Source organism: Gastrolobium bilobum, unplaced genomic scaffold (genome assembly GCF_033153095.1).
Source record: "Gastrolobium bilobum isolate Gb01-03AN ecotype WA unplaced genomic scaffold, APGP_CSIRO_Gbil_v1 utg16118, whole genome shotgun sequence".
Classification (NCBI taxonomy): Eukaryota; Viridiplantae; Streptophyta; class Magnoliopsida; order Fabales; family Fabaceae; genus Gastrolobium; species Gastrolobium bilobum.
Window position 1 is genome coordinate 63,383 of NW_026899286.1, and position 14,603 is coordinate 77,985.

Consider the following 14,603-nt stretch of genomic DNA (forward strand, 5'->3'; position numbering starts at 1 on the left):
CTTATTCTCTAAGTTTCTTACCCACGGCCTCCATGGGTGTTTGGGCAAGTTTTGCTTCAAATTTTCATTCCCTCCAGATACACTCAAATCTCCACCAAAATTAACAAAGTCCTACATCAATCTTTACGTAAAATGATAACTCTCCCAAATGAGAGTTAATTTATTACTTTTATGATGAATTTGTTGCATAAATTCCATATAAAGTGCCTTAATTGCATGATAATTGAGCTAAATATTGCATATTCATGATTAAGTGCTTTGAGATGACTAAGTATGAAGAATGAGATAATATTCCTTGATTTTGTGTAAGAAAAGATGACTTGTTGAGTGTTTGTCTTTGCAGGAAAAATTGACGTAGAAATGCTGTAGCAGAAAAGCTGACGAAGTAATGACATAGCAAGCGCTACAGCATGACATCGTGGACAAAGGGACAACCAAACTTTTGAATTTCAAAAGTTAGTTATTCTTCAACAATATACCAGCAAGCAAGGGAAGTTTCTGGAGATTTAGTTCAGAAATCACAAGGGTCAAAGACAAATTCAAAGATTGAATCTTATCCAATTCCCAAAGAACAAGGACAACAACCTTGATTCGGTCAACAACATTGGCACAAGAAATCCAAGAAGATAAAGATCTTATCCAATTAAGTGCCAACAAATCCGAAAATCCCAAGGATCAAGGACGATTTCAAAGATTGAGTCTTATCCCAAAATTCCAAAGAATAAGGACAACAAACTCTTGTTCGGTCAACAAATATATTGGCACAAGAAAATCAAGAAGATTAAGATCTTATCCAATCAAGTGCCAACAGCCCAAGAATTTAGGGATAAGATAAGGCTGCAGCAACCGGATTCATGAATCTCCACTCTTAATTCTTAAAGCCTTGCCCAACCATTTTTCCTATTTAAGAAGAGCTCCTCCACGAGTTAAAACACAGTTCGAAACACAGTTAGAGAGGTTCAAGGTTCAGAAAGTCAGAAGCAAGAAGGAGAGTTTTAAAGGGAGATAGTGGGGTTCTTGGAAGAGGAAGAGCAGCGCTGGAGCAAGGCAGTGACGACGTCTTCCTACAACAATTGTTTTCAACTTCTTTTCTGTTTTCCAATGAATTCTTTCTTTCTTTTCTATGTTTTATTTAATTTCATTATGAGCTAAATTGCTCCATAGGTTAGGTGATAAAGTACCTATGCTGTAACATTGAGATGTATGCCTAAACTTTGTTTATGTTAATGTTTAATTAGTTATTCAACGAGTTTGCTTATTCTTATTCATGTGTGCATGTCGAGAGATACATATGTGATATTGAGGAGGTTGGGACCGAGAGGTTTCCGAATCCAGACCCTTGTTGAATAGTGTGGATTAATCGAGTTAAATTAACTTAATTAAGTTGTGGGTAGAGAGATCATTCACACCGCATAACCTAGAACTTGAACTTAACAATTCAGTGATTAGTTTGGCCATAGAGATGTGGGAATTAGTTATTGGGTATATATGTTAGGTTGGCCAAAAGCCCCAGCATACATTAGTGTTTGGTTACTAGTTAAACATCGATATAGCATTGTTAAAGCATCAGATCAGTATTGCTGTATCAGGGAAATTGATCCTGACCTATATCTCATCCATCATCTTAATACCTATTATTTTAGTTTTTTGTTTTCTTATTATTAGTTGCCTTTTATTTTACAAAACCAACAATCATAATCAATCACTTTACTCACTTTCTTCACCTAAATAATCATTACTTGACCCTTATCTCCGTAGGAACGATACTTGGACTCACACATCCCTTTATTACTTGTGACACGTGCACTTGCGTATTTGTGTGGAAGATTTAAAATTGATTACAATTTGCACAACAAGTTTTTGGCGCCGTTGCCGGGGATAAGTATAAAGTTATTTTTATTTCAGTATAGAATTTTATTTCTTTTACATCCTTTACCTTTCCCCCTTACTGTTTTCAAGGTGTTAATTGCAGCATATGAGCAGTTCTTCATCAGAGCAAGAAGCAGATTTTGATCCTGAGATTGAAAGAACGTTTCGAGCAAGAAGGAGACAGCAAAGACGTATCAATCCTACAGCAACTCCTAACATGGACACAAGGTTGGGAAACGGTGAAGAGGAAGGACCTGGACAAAATAATGGAGGTCCAAATCAGGCTGAGATTCCAATCAGAGCACATGCAATTCCTACGCTCAACAATCTGCATTCTGCAATCGTTCAACCTGATGTAGCAGCAGAGAATTTTGAGCTGAAGCCAGTGATGTTTCACATGCTACAGACCATTGGTCAATTCAATGGACTGCCTAGTGAAGACCCTCACCTTCACCTCCAAAATTTTATTGATGTAGCAGACACCTTCAAAATAAGAGGAGCTATATCTGATGCGCTAAAGATGAAGCTGTTCCCATATTCCCTCACCAACAAAGCTAAAGCATGGTTGAATTCTTTACAACCACAGTCAATCCGAAGTTGGGAGGAGTTGACGGACAAGTTTTTATTGAAGTTCTTCTCTCCTATGAAGGCAGCCCAATACAGGAATGATATATCAACCTTCAAGCAATTTCAAGACGAATCATTTTATGAAGCTTGGGAGAAATTCAAAGATCTGTTGGGGAAGTGCCCAAATCATGGCATTCCCGAATGGATTCAAATGGAGACATTCTATAATGGGCTCAATGGACCAACAAAAGGAATGGTTGATGCATCATCTGGAGGAGCCCTATTAGAAAAAACATATACAGAAGCATATGCAATATTGGAGAGGATGGAAGTCAACAACTATCAGTGGCTCGTAGAAAGATCAAGTTTAATACAAAAAAAGCTGCTGGAGTTTGGGAACTGGATGCTGTATCAGCACTGTCAGCACATATTTCAGCTCTTAACAACTCTATCAAGACGATGAGTCTGTCTGCTGAAGCTAAACCAGTCAATGCCCTCACTGATGCTATATCAGGTGTTTTCTGTAATGGTCCCCATATCTATGATAACTGTCCACAAAACCCTCAATCTGTTTGTTTTATAGGAAATTTCAACAGGAACAACAATCCATATTCAAATACCTAAGGAAGCACGGACACTTGTAAAAATAGGAAGAGTCGGGTCCGACACGCTCCGACACGGCGACACGCTCCGACACGGTGTCGGACACGCGGTTGACTTTTTCCGACACGTTGACCATTCCGACACGCGAATTTGACCGTGTCCGACACGGTCAAATGGCATTTTCGTAATTTTTTTTTTAAAATTTAGTTTTTTTTAAAAGTTAAAATATATTAATAAAGCTTCCACCTGATCATATCAATTTTATCTTTTTGTCTTTTTTCCCCTTAAGTAGATAAGAGATCATCTCAACATCATTGTTGTCAATTCTTATCACGCTCTTGTTGTATCTTCTTCTCTCTGATCTCTCTCTAATATGATTTGATCTCTCTATCTGATATTATATCTCTCTCTCATCCCAGTTCTTATTTTTTTTATTAAAGCTTCCATCTTTATAACGTGTTGATGGTATTATTAATTTAGTTTCATTTTTTTGTTAAATTATTAAATATTAAATGAAATATACACTATATAAATTAAAAATATTATTTAATATTAAAATGTGTCCCAACGTGTCGAAATCCATAATTTTTTAGGATTGACGTGTCGGAGTGTCGTGTCGTGTCGTGTCACATGTCGCGTGTCGTATCGGTGTGATGAACCCTTAGTTCATCATGGTTTTTAGCAGGAATTATGATCAAATTGTGTGATTAAATGATGAAAAACAAGGTTAATATCCAAAGATGTCCTCAATTACAAGTTCAAGAGCTTTATTGGAAATTTGTATGATTGTTGTAGGAAAAGCAAGCTTGAAAGACAACTGGAGAAGGAAGAAAATTCTGGAGCTCAAGAGGAGAAAAATTGCCTAAGTGTTGAGCGCTAAAACGTCCACACTGAGCGTTTTAGCGTCCTGTTACAGGAAGAGGCCAAAACTTGCTGGTGTTGAGCGCTAAAACGTCCACACTGAGCGTTTTAGCGCCCTGTTACAGAAAGAGGCCAAAACTTGCTGGTGATGAGCGCTAAAACGTCCACACAGAGCGTTTTAGCGCGCTGCTACACTAAGAAGATGGAAAATTGCTGGTCTTGGACGCTAAAACGGCCTGCAATATGCGTTTTAGCTCCCTAAAGTGGAAAAGATTCTGGTCTTCACCGGTAAAATGTCCAAATCAAACGTTTTAGCGTTGGAGTCAGTTAAAGTTAGTTGAGCATTCACCAAGTTTGGACGCTAAAACGGTCATTCCTTAACGTTTTAGCGTTGAAATCAGTTAAAAGCAGTTGAGCATACGTAAAGCATGGACGCTAAAACGGCCACTTATGGACGTTTTAGCGCCCATATTTTTTTTTTTAAATTGTAACACTATATAAGGCAAAGCCTTGACACTTAGAGGAGGATCTTGGGGGATCTGAACTCTCTCTCTCTCTCAAACTTAGTCTGACTTCTCTCTAAATTCTCTTAGTTTTTGTATTAGGATTTCCTTGTAATAGTTTGGAGATTGAAGACTTTCAACATGGAAATGAAGTTTGTTTCTTCTTCTCTTATTTATTCCTTAGTCATGTCTGAGTAGAGTCTTTGTAGTTTGAATGCAATGGAACTCCATGATAATATTATGTTGATTTGATTAATATGATGAAATATTTTTCATGTGCTGATTTGAGATTTTCTGAGTTAATGATTTCTATCAAAGAAGTAGTATAGAACAGGGATGTTTATATGACTTCTATATTTGATAATCTCAACATCAGAATTCTAGTACTCAAGGGATTGATGTTAGAGTTCTGATGTAATCTTAAAACCTTAGTATTTCATGCACGTATTAAGAAAGAAATCACCAAGAAATTGGGGTTTCTGATTAATGTTTCTATTAGGGTAGTAAGGGATTACATCTTGATGATAAGTAAAAGGTTGATTAACATCACATGGAAAGGAATTCATCATATGATCAATTTTTATATGGGTTATCATGGAGGAAAGTTGTTTTCTGACTACTTGTTGTTTTTATTAATTCCTAATCCATATTTACTTTGTGTCAATTTACTCAAAATCAATTTTCTGGTGACAAACTATTCATGATTTTTACAAACTCTTATTTGATTCAAATTAGTTTTCTATGGTATATTGGTGTTTGAACACAATTCCTCGTGGGAACGATCTTTACTCATCATTTTATTACTTGTACGACTAGTGCACTTGCTAAACGTCCAACAAGTTTTTGGCGCCGTTGCCGGGGAATTTGTTTTTCAACACTAACTGATACTATAGAATTCTGAGATTGAATCCTTTTATTTTCAGTATTTTAGTTTATGTTAAATTTCTGTTTAATTTTGATTCTGGTACATGCGAGGTACACTTGATCCAAATTTGTTGTTGTATGATCCAGAATTAGAAAGGACATTGAGGAAGCACAAAAGGGCAGCCAGGCAAAGGAGACAGTTGCAAGAAATTGGTGAATCAAGTACGGTTAATCAGGAAGATATAATGGCAGAGAATCACAGACCACCACCACCACAGAGGACACTGGGAGAGTACATGACTCCTGCAGTGGTTCCTCCAATTGGGAGTGTTGTGCGCCCAACAGTGGAGCCCAACAACTTTGAATTGAAGCCTGCTTTGATACATTTGGTGCAGAAGGATCAGTTTGCTGGAACCAGTGCGGAGGACCCTTACTTGCACATAGAGAACTTCCTATTGTTGAGTGATACTGTTAAGATAAATGGTGTCATAAGAGATGCAATTCTGTTGAGACTATTCACTCATTCACTAACGGATGATGCAAGGAGATGGCTGCAATCATTGCCACAAGGAAGTATAACAACTTGGGATGATTTGCAAACCAAGTTCTTGCAAAGGTTTTTCTCAGCATCCAAGAGGGCCAAGTTGAAGGATGAAATTACAAGCTTTAAGCAGAAAGAGTCAGAATCTATTTATGAGGCTTGGGAGAGATTCAAGACTTTGTTGAGGAAATGTCCACAGCATGGAATTGAGGCATGGCAACAAGCAGCAATCTTCCTGCAAGGAATGACCACTAACACTAGAACCTTGGTGCATGCCACTGCTGGTGGATCATTGACTACCAAGACCCCTCAAGAAGCCTTAGATATCTTTGAGTCATTAGCATATCAAGAATTTGATAATGCTCCAGTGGCTGACAGAAGGACAGGAATTATCAGGTTGGATGGGTATGATGCTTTGTTGGCAAGGAATGATCAACTGATGCAGACACAGAGACAACAGCAGCAACATTTAGATACCCTTATTAAGCAACTCTCTTCACAAAAGGTAGCTTCTGTGGAAACAAAGAGTGTATGTGCTATCTGTGGTAAGGGCCATGTGATAGAGGAGTGTGATTATGGGGGATCATCAGAACAAGCAGAGGTGAATGGAGTGTGGTATGATCAGAATAATCAAAGGAACTACAACAATCAGGGAAAGAATGTTTATATGCCACCATGGAAAAACAAGAATCAACACCCAGGATTCAGCTATAGTTCCAACCACCAATTGAATCCACCATTACATTCTCCACCACCACATATGAAGGAGCAGTCAAGTGATCCTGCTGCATGGGAGAAAGCGTTTGCTCAGTTATCTAAGACAACTCAGGATTATATTCAGGGTTCTACTTCATTCAGGGAAGAGACAACTGCATTCATGCAGGAGACCAGAACTTCTTTCAGAAATCAGGAAGCATCAATCAGAAATTTGGAGACCCAGATTGGTCAACTATCAAGACAGATATCAGAGAGACCACAAGGGAAATTTCCAAGTGATACACTGGTGAATCCTAAGGAGCACTGTAAAGCAATTATGACAAGAAGTGGGTTGGTACTTCAACCAGGGAAAAAGAAGGTGGAAAATAAAAAGAATGAAGAAGAGGTTGTGGTTGAAGATGTAGTCTCTGATGATGAAGGAGAGAAAATGAGAAATGAGAAAAGTGAGAAGGAAGTAGTGGTTAGAGATGTTATAGTTGGAGTTGACAAAGAAGAGGAAGGGAAGGACAATAAGAATGAAGGAGAGGTAGAAGTTGGTAAAAATGCTTCCCCACAAAAGATGATGAAGTGGGAAAAAAAGAAGATGGCTGACAAGAAAGAATAGCCATTTAGTTTATCTCCCTGTGCTAAAGTTCCTTACCCTCAGAGGTTGAAGAAAGAGATTCAGAAGCAGCACTATGCAAGATTTCTGGATATCTTCAAAAATTTACAAATTAACATACCATTTTCTGAAGCACTGGAAAATATGCCTCACTATGCAAAATTCATGAAGGATCTTCTTACTAAGAAGAGGAAATTAACTGATGGTGAGACAGTGGCCCTAACAGCAGAGTGTAGTGCCCTAATCCAGAAGAAGCTTCCTACAAAAATGAAAGATCCAGGAAGCTTCAGTATCTCTATTGCTATAGGAGATGTGGAGGTGGGAAAGGCATTGTGTGATTTGGGAGCCAGTATAAACTTGATGCCGTTGACAGTATGTAGAGCTTTGGGAATTAACACTTTAAAGGAGACCAATCTTATTCTGCATCTTGCAGATAGATCTATCAAGAGGCCTGAAGGTGTGGTTGTGTCTTGGTCAAGGTAGACAAGTTTATTTTTCCAGTGGATTTTGTGATTCTTGACATGGAGGAAGAGGATACAGAAAGTCCTTTATTGTTAGGAAGACCCTTTTTAGCAACTGCAAGATCTTTGATAGATGTTGAACAAGGAAAGTTGTTGCTAAGGGTGGATGAGGAAACAGTTACAATTGATGTATTTGAAACCATCAAGCATCCTGTTGATGTGGAGGATTGTTTTAGATTGGATGTGATACAGGAGGTTGTGGAAGAAGTGAATAAAAAAGAAGAATTCCCAGTTGAGGAACAAAGATCAGAAGAAGAGATAGGTACAGAGGATTACCAAGAAGAGCCAGAAGTGGAAGAGCTTGAGAAGAAGATTGATGACATTCCAAAAGGAGCACCTAAGGTAGAACTTAAGGAATTACCTTCACATTTGAAGTATGTGTTCCTTGGGGATGATCAAACATATCCAGCAATCATTAATGCAATGTTGTCTGATGAGGAAGAAGGGAAGTTGATTAAGGTACTCAAGAAGAATAAAATGGCTATTGGATGGCAGTTTTCAGATCTCAAGGGTATTAATCCTTCCTTTTGCACCCACAAAATATTGATGGAAGAAGAGGTCAAACCAGTAAGGCAACCACAGAGGAGACTCAACCCCACTATGAAGGAAGTAGTGAGGAAGGAGGTGGTGAAGTTGCTTGATGCTGGGATGATTTACCCAATTTCAGACAGTGCTTGGGTGAGTCCTGTGCAGACCGTGCCCAAGAAAGGGGGGATGACTGTGGTGAAAAATGAGAACAATGAGTTGATTCCCACCAGGACAATCACTGGTTGGAGAATGTGCATTGATTACCGGAGGCTGAATAAGGCAACCAGGAAGGATCATTTTCCACTTCCTTTCTTGGATCAGATGCTAGAGAGGTTGGCAGGACATGCTTTCTATTGCTTCTTGGACGGTTATTCAGGGTATAATCAGATAGCTGTGGCACCAGAGGATCAGGAGAAGACTGCTTTTACATGTCCATATGGAATATTCGCATACCGGAGGATGCCTTTCGGTTTATGCAATGCTCCTGCCACATTTCAAAGGTGCATGCTTTCCATTTTTTCTGATATGATAGAAGAATGCATTGAAATTTTTATGGATGATTTTTCTGTATTTGGTTCTGATTTTGATGTATGTCTAGGGAATTTAGATTCTGTTTTGAAAAGATGTCAAGACTGTAATTTGGTTTTGAACTGGGAGAAGTGCCACTTTATGGTGACAGAAGGTATAGTTCTTGGACACAAGGTGTCTAGGAATGGAATTGAGGTGGACAGGGCAAAAATTTCTGTGATAGAGAAACTTCCTCCACCTGTAAATGTTAAGGGTGTGAGGAGTTTTCTTGGTCATGCAGGATTTTATAGGCGGTTCATAAAAGATTTTTCAAAAATTGCTAAGCCCTTATGCAAGTTATTAGTTAAGGATCAAGAATTCCTGTTTGATGATGAATGTTTGCATGCATTTCATGTTTTAAAAGAAAAGTTGACCACTGCACCTATCATGATGGCACCTGATTTTTCATTACCATTTGAATTAATGTGTGATGCCAGTGACTATGCCGTAGGAGTGGTATTGGGCCAAAGAGTGAATAAATTGTTGCATGTCATTTACTATGCCAGTAAGATCTTAAATGATGCACAAAAGAATTATGCTACTACAGAAAAAGAATTACTGGCTATTGTGTATGCATTTGACAAATTCAGGCCATATCTGTTAGGATCAAAAGTTATTGTTTACACTGACCATGCAGCTTTAAAGTATTTGTTGAGCAAGCAGGATGCTAAACCCAGATTGCTCCGCTGGTTGTTACTGTTGCAAGAGTTTGAGGTAGAAATCAAGGACAAAAAGGGAGTTGAAAATTTGGTGGCTGATCACTTATCCAGGATTACAGAAAAAGAGCTTCAAGAAGGGCCGGAAGTAGTGATCAGAGAAGAGTTTCCTGATGAACATGTTTTGGCAATGTGTGCTGTAACAGAGATGGTTGGGGATAAAGTCTTATCTATCAGTACACCACCATGGTTTGCTGATTTTGCCAACAATAAAGCTGCTGGATTGATGCCTAAGGATTTAACATGGCAACAGAGGAAGAAATTTCTGCATGATGTTAAGAGGTATATTTGGGATGAGCCATATCTTTTCTATAGATGTTCAGATAGTGTGATCCGACGGTGTATTCCAGAGGAAGAACAGAAGGATGTGTTGTGGCATTGTCATGGTTCTGCATATGGTGGACATTTTGCAGGTGAGAGAACTGCAGCAAAAGTTTTGATGAGTGGCTTCTACTGGCCCACTTTGTACAAGGATGCAAAGAAGTTTGTGGAGGCATGTGACAACTGTCAGAGAACTGGGAATATTTCTAGGCGACATGAAATGCCGTTGAACAATATCCAGGAAGTGGAGATCTTTGATGTTTGGGGTATGGATTTTATGGGACCTTTCCCTTCTTCCTACTCTAACAAGTATATATTGGTGGCAGTTGATTATGTTTCCAAATGGGTTGAGGCTATAGCTACACCAACCAATGATTCCAGGGTGGTGATTGCTTTTCTGAGAAAGAATATATTTTCAAGATTTGGAGTCCCTAGAGCTATCATTAGTGATGGGGGCACTCATTTTGATAATAGGATGGTGGAGTATGCCTTGGCTAAGTATGGAGTGAGGCACAAAATAAGCACTCCATATCACCCACAGACTTGTGGTCAGGTTGAGATTTCCAACAGGGAATTGAAGAGAATATTGGAGAAGACTGTTGGGAATGCTAGGACCCAGTGGTCCAAGAAACTTGATGACACCTTATGGGCATACAGGACCGCTTTCAAAACTCCTATTGGGATGTCTCCATTTCAGTTGCTGTTTGGAAAAGCATGCCATTTGCCAGTTGGATTGGAGCACAAGGCTTTGTGGGCTGTGAGATATCTGAATTTTGATTCCAAAGCAGCGGGACAGAAAAGATTATTACAACTGGATGAATTGGATGAGTTTCGTTTGTCTGCTTATGAAAGTGCCAGTTTGTATAAGGAAAAGACAAAGCTATGGCATGATAGGAAGATCACACCTAGAGACTTCAAGGTAGGGGATCAAGTACTTCTGTTCAATTCCAGGTTGAAGCTGTTCCCAGGGAAGTTAAAGTCTAGATGGTCTGGACCGTTTGTGGTAAAGGATATGAAACCATATGGGGCTGTAGAAATCAGTTCTTTGGATTCGGACAGAAGTTTTACAGTCAATGGTCAACGATTGAAGTTATATGTTGGAAGTGCTGTGGATAGGCAACTACTGACAGTTGCTCTATTAGAGGTAAAATAGATCATAACCGTCAGGCTCGTGACGTTAAACAAGCGCTGAGTGGGAGGCAACCCACTGTACTAGGTATGTAATTCCATGTTCATACCATATCCATAAGAGGAAGAAGAAAAGGAGAAATTTTTTTTTTTTTGAAAAATCAAAGAGAAATTTTTTGCTATGTGCTGGGCGCTAAAACGTCAACCATGACCGTTTTAGCGTCCCCAGAGTTCCATCATTATGAAACTCTCTGGTTGTGCGCGCTAAGACGTTCATTATGAGCGTTTTAGCGTTCACTGACAACACCAATCCATGCACTCTGGCCAACAGCGCTAAAACGCTAAGTCTTACCGTTTTAGCGCTGTGCTGCACAAAGTGTGTATTTTTCTCTGGACAAGGACGCTAAAACGCTGGTAAGCCAACGTTTTAGCGCCCTGTCACTAATTCGATATAACAGAGTTCCTCTTCTCTTTTCCTCTTCCATTCTTATACTTTGCCTCTGTTTTCCATAACGCACCCCTTATCTCCCATTTGTATCATCCATCTTCGTAGCTTCTTCCATATCTTCTCATCAACATCAAGGTATGTAACTCATCTCAATTCCTTTCATCTCACTTATCATATCTGAAGCATGCAATTATTGGGCATTTTCTAGGGCATTCACATGTTGATTGCCTGTATCTTCGAAGGATTGCATGTTGATTTAGTTTTATTGGTATTATTCTCCTGAACTTTTACTTTTGACTGGTATTTTGGGAATGAGACAACAAATCCAGTGAGTGTTGGTTCTCAGTTGTCTTCAAACAACAACCCAGCGTACACACACACAAGGTGTTCGTGGAAATGCCTGACCCAAAAATTGGCCTAGCGTCCCAACACACATTGGCTAGCGCTAAAACGCTCAGTGCGACCGTTTTAGCGCCCGTCCAGTTTTTACACACATTAAGGTCTAGCGCTAAAACGCTCAGTGCGACCGTTTTAGCGCCCGTCCAGTTTTTACACACGTTTAAGGCCAGGACGCTAAAACGCTCAGTACGACCGTTTTAGCGCCCAGGCCCTGTTTCATACAAAATTGAGGGTCTACATTATGGCATTGTGGGGTTGTAATTCATACATGTTTTGATCAAAATTCCCCACTACAAGAGTTCTAAATCTAGGATTGTGGAATTGGATTCATGATATGTAATTGTTTGACATTTGGACTGATTTTCTCTTGTTGTGTAGGTACAATGTCTTCTCCTTCTCAACCAGCTCCTGCTACAAAAGGGAAAAAGAGATTTAAGAAGCGAGCACGAGTGAATCAAGGAGGAGATACTGAAGCTGAGTTTACCCCACAGTTTGATGCTCACTTTTGGAAAAGTGAGGAACATGAGAAAAGGTATACTGACAAGACTTCCAAGAGGCCATTTGTTAGAGAAAGAAAATTTGTTCTAGAACAGGATGAATATCCCCAGTTTCAGTCTCAGCTGAAGACCAGGGATTGGGCAACTTTTGGAAGAATACTGGGTGATAGCAGTCCTAACATAGCAAGGGAATTCTTTGCTAATGCATTTAATGGAGATCAAGGAGGCCAGAGGACTTTCACTAGCTGGGTGAGGGGAAAGAAAGTGAAGTATGATGCTCACACTATCCAAAAGCTGCTGAAGATAAGGTTCTGTGACTATATCCACAATGCCAGTTGTGAGTTCAGGAGAAACTGGCAGAATATTGAAATTCCACCAAGGAGGAGTGACCCAAACTTTGACACCTGGACCAAGATGGGGGCAGCTGAGCCTATTTTGCAGACTATAGCCAAACCTGGTGAAACTTGGGAGTTAACCAAGGATAAGGTTGCTCCTAAGTTGATTTGGTTGAGGCATTTAAATGGTGAGGCTAGAGTCTGGTTTCACTTTGTAATCTCAAATGTCATGCCCTCTTCCAACCAGGCAGAGGTTATCCTGAAGAGAGCTGTCCTGATTCACACCATCATGACAAGGGCGAAGGTGGAACTTCCTATTCTCCTTCAGGACAGCATTTATGATATGGCTCACTCTGACAGTGACTCTGCTGCTTTGGGTCACTGTTCCTTGATTCAGTTGCTTTGTCAGAAAGCTGGTGTAGATGTTACTGATAATGGGGCACCAACTAAATTGCACCCTACAATTGATGCCGCCATGATAACAAAGCAATTGAAGATAGGAGGAGGGGAGGTCACAGGATTGACTCCTGGTAGGAAATCTACAACTCAGAGTGATGATGAATTTGAAGAGAGGCTAAGGACAGGGGAGCAATGGACGGTGAACACTGACTTCCGAATGAGACATTTGCGCAGGCGTCTCCGGTTTATGCAGTCCAGCCAGCACTCATTTCAGACATACATGGTGACGATGTTGAAATCTATATGTGAGGCTCAGGGCTTAGATGTTATTGATTATCAGCCTGCTGTATACCCTCATTCTGATGAGGAGGAAGCCTTTGAGGCAATGGCCCGGACTCACTATGCTGATCATGTGGATGGAGCTGCGCCTACTGATGGTGCTACATCTTCTCATGCTGCACCCACTCCAGAGAGACAGCCTGGTGTTGATGCTACTACCACAGAGACCACTGCTGCTGCTGCTGCTGATGCTGGTGCTATGGATGAGGACAGGGGTGTTGATCCTGAGTACAACCCCTTGCCTACTGTTGATCCAGGCTCATATTTGGTGTTTAGTGATGATGACGAGTCTACTGATTAGACTTCTCATTTTGTTTTTATACATTTTCTGTTTTATGGTTTTATTTTGGATATTTTTAGTTGATTGTGGTATTATTTTCATTTTGTATATTTGTTAGTACATTGAGATTCTCTGTTTGAATGATGCACTTTAAAATAGTACTGATGCTATTTGTTGATATGTGTATGTGTTTCAGAATTTGTCAACTGCTTTTTAGATTTAAATTAGTTGCTGGGGACAGCAACGTTTAAATCTGGGAATGGGGTGTGAATGAATGACATGATTATGGTGGAATCACACAGTTGATGATGACACACAGTTGATGAGCCACAAACAGGGAAACATCTCAATCCTTTCTTTTAAAATTCTTGTGAATATAGTTTTAGGTAGTTTAGGAAGTGTTTTATATGTACAAAGGTTGGATTTAGAGTTGAGATGATGTGAATTTTATGAGGATAGGATGATCAAAGTTTTACATGATGGATTAAACATTTGTTGATGCAATTTGAAATCCCTGCATATGTGCTAAATGATATGTTTGCATGACTCATGTTATGTGAGGAGTAGAGAGATCAGGTTGATGTATATAGAGGAATTCAAGCATGCACTCTGAACTGTGAGACATTGAGCCTATACAGAAATTTTTTTGTTCAGAGAGCACTTCACTGTATGAGTAACTCTAGAACTTGCCCTGTTTCTAACTTGAAATAGTTCATGGTTTGTAAAGTAGAGCTCATTGAGGCATTTTTCTTTTGAACCAAATTTTCTTATTGCATGGAAGCCTTAAGCCAGAATTTTTGTGATAAAACTAAGAGCCCTGCACTTATTCCAGATCCTAAATTTTCAGATTATGTGTTCAGATAAGGGGTAAGGAGGAAGGCTCTGTAGGAAAGGTGTTTCTGCAATGAACAAAAATAACAAAGTGCTTGGTTTGGAAAAGGAAAAGAAAAAGGAAATGAGGAAAAAGGGAAATCAAAACAACACAAAGTGTTGAAAGTT

The 14,603-nt window shown here is 39.4% G+C and overlaps 2 non-coding genes across 2 annotated transcripts; both read right to left on the reverse strand.

Annotated features, from left to right (window-relative positions):
* Window positions 1–2,526: 2,526 nt before the first annotated feature.
* Window positions 2,527–2,631, reverse strand: LOC133289234 (small nucleolar RNA R71). Its single transcript, XR_009748467.1, has one exon. It is a non-coding gene; the product is annotated as a small nucleolar RNA R71 (small nucleolar RNA).
* A 3,277-nt stretch (window positions 2,632–5,908) lies between these two features.
* Window positions 5,909–6,015, reverse strand: LOC133289233 (small nucleolar RNA R71). The gene has a single exon (XR_009748466.1). It is a non-coding gene; the product is annotated as a small nucleolar RNA R71 (small nucleolar RNA).
* Window positions 6,016–14,603: the final 8,588 nt, after the last annotated feature.